Source organism: Amblyomma mixtum, chromosome 2, assembly GCF_055824585.1.
Source record: "Amblyomma mixtum isolate Tamu chromosome 2, ASM5582458v1, whole genome shotgun sequence".
NCBI lineage: Eukaryota > Metazoa > Arthropoda > Arachnida > Ixodida > Ixodidae > Amblyomma > Amblyomma mixtum.
The window spans coordinates 155,049,945-155,058,601 of NC_143013.1; positions in this window are offsets into that span (position 1 = coordinate 155,049,945).

An 8,657-nucleotide genomic window follows, 5' to 3' on the forward strand; every position below is an offset into this window, starting at 1 on the left:
GGCTTAGCTCTGCTATGCCTGGATATACGCGCTCCGGATATAAGCGCTCCGGTGTTTCGGCCGCACGTTTCGCCTTGGCTGCTCGACGGCGAACTGCCAGGCGACAACCTCGGGATCGGAAGAATTTACATTTTCCAGTCTTCTGCGCCGTTTGGCAGCGGCTCGACTCTCCTTAGGTTACCAGAGCTTACATGTTGAGCGCGACCGTCATTTCTCCGCGCACCCTCCTCGCGCATGCGCAGTAGCGCGCGGCGCAACTGTCGTAAACACGAGCTCACGCGTCGGAGAGGAGCGCACGCCGGCGGCGCCGGCAGCGAGGAGCTCACACCGGCAGTAGCGAGGAGGCGACGCACCTGCAGACCTGCGCCTCTCGTGACGTCACGCGGTTCTCGCGCATGCGCATAACAGACTGCGCACACTCGCGCAAATCTCGGCTCTGACCCGCGTAGTGTTGCTTTTCTAGCATTACTCTACAAAACAATCCAGCAAAGCAATATGGCGGAAATCTGCTTGGAATTTCGACACACACTACGTAGGGAAAAATCGAGGAAAACATGCAAACATCGTAGAGATATCGTTCCCTCTCTTGAACACCTCCTGATTGTAAATGTTTAGCAGCGCTACACTCGTTATTTTTTTGAACTGTGATTATTTAGTACACGTGCATATGTGTAGATGGTGCTACTTACTACATTTATATACATTAAACGCATGTCGCTGCGTTATTGCTATTATTGTTTGTATTTTGTGGACTTTGTTGTTGGCAATTGTTACAAGTTGATTACAAGAATGAGGGACCGACATTTTAAGAGTATATTTGCCAGAAAAAAAGAAGCCGCGGAACGTTTCAAGAGCTTGTGCCCTTCATAAGGAGAACAAAAAAGGTAGCTAAAATCAACTAGACATTGCGCATTCCCCAAAAGCCGTAGAGTAAAGGCGATGCTTAGCCGCGTAGAGCGAAGTATTAAGTTTCTTCACGCAAAATCTCAGAACTGCCACGTGCTGGTTACCTGAACAGTATTGCATTCCGTTTTAAACTATTTCGAAAAAACGCTAACTTTGATGAGGCAAAACTTTTAAACTAAACAAGGCAGAATAATGAAATTTTCAGAATGGAAGAGCGATTAGACGGTCTCAAGCTGTCCAAAAAGTCGGCCCAGTGCAATGGATATCCCAAAAGTTATTGCAGACTACATTGTTCTGTTTTCTATGCTTTTCAAACATGCGTGGCTAATAAACTACTCTATACACGTTCTTCTAAATGCTTAAATATGCTCTCTAGCATCAGATCTCAAAGTATCTCGAAAGACATTTCTCTAGGTGCAAGAGGTTTTTCAAAATTTTGCATTTCCTGAGACAAGGACTGCCAGTTTTCAACTTTGCGTTTTCTTTTACAGTTGAAACATATTTGCAGCTACCGTTAAACCAAATGAAACTTTTGAAAGCAGAGAAAACTAGCTTTTTGGAGATATGTGAACCATATTTATGAAGCGAACGAGCGAGGTACAGTCGACGTACAAATATCACCAAAAATGGTTCCCGCTCACCGTCGGAGTGGGACTGCCACCTTAAGAATAGTGCTCGCCAGGCCCGTCTTTTGAACAGTGATCTCGTGTAGGTGCGCAGAGATGAACTCGGAAGTTCCGAGAGCCAAATAAAAAGAGCTGCATACGCGCGTAATAGACTAATTTTCATTCCCCCACGATTTTGCCGCCCGGAAGTATAAACATAAAAGCTGCCTAGCAAGCAGTGGGATAACATTTTTTTAGTGAACGCGATCTCACCGGTTGAATTTTGCTGTTACTGGTGGAGCGGAAGATAACGCGCGACCACGTGATAACTTACAGGGCAAAACACTTGTGATGACAACGAGGCTGAACAAGCGAGGAGGGATAGATGGGGTTATGAGATCAGATTTACAAACTCTCGCGAGCTTTTGCGGCTATTTCATTTACGAGACGTTCCGGACGGCTGTTCAAAAAGAAAACCAAACGCGCTTTAGTTTGTGAATTTCCTCACATGAGAAAAATATAGCTATAAAATAAAAGCTGTTTTGGGGGCTTAAGCACCCAAGGGGAGTCAGGCTGTGAGAGACACCGAAGTAGAGGGCTCCGGATCATTTCGACCACCTGGGTTTCCTCAACGAGCAATGATATTGCAAAGTACATGGGTGTCATGCTTGCCGCCGGAATAGAAATGCGGCCGCCGAGGCTAGCAGCAAACCCTGGTTCACCAACTCAGTAATCAAGCACCTTGACCACTAAGCCACAGAGGCGAGGAAATAAGGAAATAAATAAGTCAATGAGTAAAGCTTAGTTTTTTTTTCTCAGCGCGTACTATACCCATTGTTCATCCGTGTCGCTGCTCCCATGCCACAGTTGTGTACTTCACTCTGGAAAAGTGAATGAATAGTCGGACAACAGCCCCTTCTGTACGGACCCAAGCCCGACTCGGGTTCGCAGCTTTAAGCCCGAGCCCGGCCCGGGCCCGCAACTTCAGGCCCGGGCCCGGCCCAGGCCCTTCAAAACAGGTCATGTCCCGGCCCGGGCTTTCGGGCCGGCCCAAGCCCGTGCAGTGCGCTAATCCTGAATGCTGTCGACTAGCTAGGGATCTCTTCACATGCACTGACATCGCTTTACACACGGGGGCTTGAGGAGGAAAGCTGATAGGGGTATCTGTTAAGCGTGGCCCGCATGGAGCGTTTTTCCGGGCGATTCGTCGGCGTCGACGGCACCGGAGCGTTTTTTTTGCCGCCGGAGAGGACGCCTTTGCCAAATCGTCGGGTTCTGTCGAAACAGATCAAAAAGTCGACGCCACGCCGACGCCGGGAGAGGGCAGCGACAGAGGGCCAATGAGAGCCGGAACGGGCGTCACGTGACTCAGGGCGGAGCCACGCCGGCCGAGAGAGACGCGCTTGCGAGCTCTCTCTGGCATTGTAGCTTGACCACCAAAACTGCGTCGTGCTTCCCGGAAAGCATAGTTATTATCCGGAAAGACGGGTGTTTGACACACCGAGGGTACCGAGTTCTAGTTCACTATAGTACCGAGGCTTGGGCTTCGGGTTTCTCGGCCGAAACGGCCGAGCAGCGTGTTGTCTCTCGGAGCAGTCGCTTTTAGCTGGCCGCGCCGTCCATCAGGGGCATGCGCAAACGGTAGCGCCATCTGGTGACAAGACGCCAAAGCACATAAACTCTGTGTTGAAGAATTTTTTTATCCGTAATTACTGATAACGACGATGGGTGCATTGCGAGCCTTTTTTCGTTCCAAGAAGAAAAACTGCTAATAGATGAAAATGTAGCAAGTGACTAAAAGCTAGACAACTGCTTCACCAGGTGTCGTTCTTGCGAGGTAAACACAGGTAGGCCTAAGAGCTTGAAAATCGCGAAATTATCTGAAAAACAAAGGCTAGTTATCGCTTATACCTCTACGCGTGGGCGAACTGTGCGAAGTAAAAGCGAACCGCTACCATCTGAGCGAGCTATCACGTCGAAAAATCCAGCGGTGACATGTATTTATTCCCAAGTGTGCGAGCAGGGCGCAGCCATCTTGTCAACGTCGCCCGTAGCGAGCGCCGCTCGGCTGCTGACCATGCGGGAGTGAATTCGTCGACGCAGGCGCGGGCTTTGGGCGCGCGACGCGATTTCGCGGGTAAAAAACGCTCCATGCGGGCCAGGCTTTACAGCCGGTGTCGCCGCTTCGAGAACGCGGTTGTTGCGAAGCGCCTTTTTTCTCTTTCCTCTCATGTATTTCAACTCTCCACTACCTGAATGTGGCAGCGGTTGTGGCTGAGCACGCGCCAGTGGGAAGTCCCGTGCTATTTCCTAGTCCTCCTCCTTTCAGTCGCAACAACAAAACATGGCGGCCTTCTTCGTTTCGCCCTCATCGAAACGAGGCCAGCAGGGTACGAATTGCGGCAGCTGCAAAAATATCTGCCTACGACATATGTTTCTTCTTTTACTCCCACCTTATGTCTCTTCCGTTAAGCCGCCGTTCGGGTGTCTAACGAGTTGTTTGAGAATTACTGCGCCATTTCCCTTTCTTACATTTTTCTCAATTTTACACTTGTCGGTTACCCTGTCCGCTATTAGGTAGGTACATGGGCGCAGGTATAACGAGAAAGAGATGACTTCTTCACAAAAACCAATACATTTTTCATAAATTTCTTCCGAAGCTAGCGCAAAGGTTCATCAACTTCCATCACTGACACTGGGTAGGTCTTCGAAAAACTGCCAGCTTTTGTCATGTTGGATTTGAAGATTTGCATAGAGAAACGGGGTATTTTTAAGGAAAATTAGTTTGTCAGCTGAAATTATCTTTGAGAGGCACTGGCTGTTCAACCTGCCTGCACTGCCTCGCGTGTTTTTCCGTAGCTAGCTTCCCAGTGATGTTACTCCACGCGTATGGGGAATGTTTGTCGGATTATTTCGTAAATGACTTTTACTATTCTATTTACAAAACGGCCTGAAGTTTGAAAATGTTTGTTGCGCAGCTTTCACTGACACATCATGGTTGGTATTCCGGCGGCTGCTAAAATCAATCTTCTATTAATTTATTTTAATATGGCAACTGTTAAAGCTTATACTGTTAACAAATTATTTTTTATTAAGCGAACAACATGCACCATTCACAATTCTCTGTATACTGTTAACGTGTTGTTAGACCTGGGTCAAGCATAATCATCGTTCGCACAGCATTTACCATTCGCACACCCATTTATATGCCGCAGCACTGGCAAATCCAATCTGTTTATCGCTCAGCGCCTTTACAGAGCAGTTTTTGCGTAGCTTACCAATAACAAGGGTTAATGCATTGTGTGTACTTTTATTTTAGAGCACAAATCTGGCTTATCTTTCATAGCTTCACTGGCAGCATGCACCGTTGACGCTGACTGGTAAATCTTCTATTTGCTGTCAACCTCATATATGCTATGCTATTTATCCATTTGGAGTGCGGTTTTCCAGGTGGTCGCAAATATTACGGTGCCATCCATTACAGTGTCTCTCATAGCCCTATGTCGATTTGGAACGCTCGAAGCCACCATACCGTTACACACTGTGCCGTTGCCATGCTAAGGCATTCCCAACATAGCACCGTACAAATCGAATCGAATTCCGGCCCTGGCAGGCGCGTTTAGATGAGGCGAAATGCAAGAACATACCTGTGGTACGCGAGAATCGAACCGAAGCATTACGTCCCTCACACATATTTTCGCGCGGATTCTTCGGCAGCTTCCAAAGGCGTTATTTAGTTGAAATGCTAAATAGGTTGCACTGTTCTATTCTTACAGAACGGCCTCAAGTCTGACAACCATACTGCAAGAAACCGGCACCTTTGGCAGAGCTCCTGGTGTGTATTCGTCAGTGGCGGCGGTGCGCTCATGTGCCGCACTACCGCATTGAGCGCGAAAGCAATACGTCTTTTAAGAGAGAAAAAAATGCAATTTCAAAAAAATGTAAGCCGTACATGTGTTGCTGAATTCTTTTTTTTTGTTTAGAATTGCTGCTATATAACTTAAAACTAAACTGTGCTTACTGTAGTACATATATTGTACTTTTACAGGTATGGGGTCAGCAACTCGTCGCATCAGTCCACGGCCAGGATGAGCTACCAGAATTACAGCATGCTCAAGTTAGGTCATAATCTAATGCCACCTCTATATCTCGCGAGTGATAATGCACGTGGAGGGTTCCCTCCATCGCGACCATGTTAGTCCTTTTCTCGACAGGAAACTTAAGTAAACGCCCTGGACACGAAAAGCGCACTCTATGAAGCTGAGCTGTATGTACTAACTCGTTTCTCTCCTGCGCGGGCGCTGCGCGGCTGCTGCATTGCGACCCCCTCCCTCTCGATTGGCAACCGACAATACATTAACTTCAGAGGGCGCTTCCTCTAAAGTTAACTGTTAAGGATTATTAACTCGCAAAAGCTGATTTCAAGTTAAACAGAGGCTCCGCATTTTGCTGTGGCTCGAAATCTGATTTTACCGAGTTAAGTACCAAAGGCAGAACAGTTTTAGTTGTTAACTTGAAAGCGGGTCCCGCCGGCCCTCTTCAAGTTAAGAAAGACGACGGAGCGTAGACTAGACATACAATACCGGACGCAGCGTGTCGTACGTTTATGCTTTTGTTGGCGCAGTACTGTGTAGCCCAGGCGTGATAATCCATAGCACGCATGACAAAGCGGTTGCGCTATCTTCGCTTCTGGCGCAGAACAAGAAAAGCCAGAAGACAAAAATGGGACTGAAGATCCGACCGTCGCTGCCACAATACCCACCAAGGCCCTCAGTCCAGGTACCTGCACACCTGAATGGAATTTCACAGGTAATATTGCAGGGTGGCTCATGTACAGAGTTGTCTTAAACGACAAGCAATGAGGAGTAAAGGAAACTCTGCTCCGGCGGGCCCTTATCTCTGCAAACAACAGACAGGCGGACTAATAGACCAACCGAACATGCTAACAGCACCGCACGTAGATAGTAAACCAAAAAACCTGCTGGACACTTAAGCTTCGCCTTTAGGAGTGAAACACGACATCGTGTTGCAGCGCTTCCAGGGCGCCCTCAGAACACCAGCGCCCGTTCGGCGCGGCGCCTTGCCTCTTAGAAAAATAAAATTGCTTTTTTTAGGAAAGGAAATGACGCAGTAAGTCACTCATCTTAGTGGGCACCTGAACCGCGCATTATACAGTTCTTGTTCCGCAGCCCGGGATTATAGGTCTCCGCTTCCCTCAAATATAGGTCGCCGGTTCGAATCCCTGTCACGAGCTAGGCTCTAACTAGTACGTTTATGGGGCACGCAACGCGGAATCGTATGACACTATCGTGAACATTCCGCGGCAATTTTTACGCAGTTCCCGATGATTTCCGAAGCGCGGTCCGACTTCTACTACTACGTCGACGGCTTTCGAAAGAACAAACTCTATACTGTATGGCATAAAAAAAAACTAAAGGTACAGCTCATTTAAACCTAGTTATACCAAACGAAAGCAGATAATATCCGCGGGGTGTTCAGATGTCGTTTACTGACAACGTTGCAAAGTCTCCTGCGTAACGTTCCATGATAGCCCAGCTTCGCTCTGATGCCGCGAACTGCGTACGCGAGTGGTGGGCTCCTCTTGAAGTTGCGGACGAGCTCCCGACGAATAACGTGGTCTGACAGCGCGTGAGAGCATGCGCGGCGGCTACAGCTTCGGCGACGGACAGAGCTCGGGTCAGAGCGGCTGAAGGTCAAAGCGACGGAGTCGAATGCAGCAGGTCTCCTAGGATTAACGAAATCAAACTGCCCTGGTAAACCTGACACTGGTAGAATGTAAATGGTGAAAACACCGTAACGCCTTTTTGAAAGTTGTCGCCTGAGGATCGCAGATGCGCCCCTTACTCACGCCTTACACTCGTGAAATAAGTACAGACTTTTTGTGACCTATGTGGGGGCTTGCAGTAAACACTTCTTTTTTTCAGAAAGCTTGCAAAAATTACAAAAACAGCATCTTACTATATTTTAAGAAAAGCTCTACTCCTTTACCGCGCATTCAAACACAGCTTTCCTTTTATCAACCGTACCTTGCACATGATGCCCTCAGTTGCTTATGCGCCATAAAATAAAACACACATACGCACAGAAAAATACAGAAACGTGCTGCTCGAAACGGAAAAGGCAAAAGAAGCTTATAGGAACATCGAAATTTCAACTGTCTGCGAAAGTAGTCACTCTCGCAGAACACTCAAAGTCGTCGTCCATTTGCGCCGCATTGATGACAGTTTTCGCACAGCCGGGCGGCCGTGTGCAAGATACGGACACGTGTTTTTGAGTAGAGCTACCGGTACCAGGCTTGCCTGGACATTTTTCCGTAGTGTCTGGCCGGAGCGTAGTCGCAGGGTGCCAAAAAAAGCCACGAAATTTGATACGACTGTACGCGCAGTGACGAAGAATGTGGCCGGCTTCATTGCAGTAATAGCAGAGTAGGCGGGTTTTCAATGAGGGGGGTCCTCCATACCTATAATTCTCTTGGCGTAGATTCACAAAGCATTTCAGGGCTGATGGGCGGCTGATGCCCTCCTAGTGGCACAAAGTCTCCTGGGGTTGGTTTACCGGACACCTTTTGCAGGTACCGGGTTAGCGTAGGTCATGGGCTTGGGTTCTTGGGCAAGAGCCGTCATGCGAGAAGCCTGTCTGCTGTTATTGATGGATAGCATCCTTCAGTGTTATGACGTGAGGCACCGCTGCTGTCGGCAGCAGACAGCAGTTATTAGTTGCGTTACTAGCAGATGTTGGCGGGTGGAATGCGGCGTACAAAGTTTGGAGGTTTCATGGGCTTCTCTGAAAATTCAGCGCCTTCTCTGTAGTGCTTGCTTCCCGGAGATGTCCGACGCTCGTCGGGGGATCCCGCTGGAGTCTGGCAGAAAGTTGCTCTTTGACACTCTGCATCGGGCGTTTTCAAACACCCCATTCAGGGTCAGAACATGGCCCAAAATATTATGCGCGCTGCATACACCCCCCCCCCCCCCCCCCCTGACGATTTTATGGTCGCGGAGGTAAAGGGACTACTTTCGATAATGTTCTGCTTTGAGAGGAATTTACAGAAGTCTTATTGATGAATGTTCTGCTGTATCTGCGTTCTCTGTTAATTCTGGGAAGGCTGATGTACGAGGGGGGCTTTAT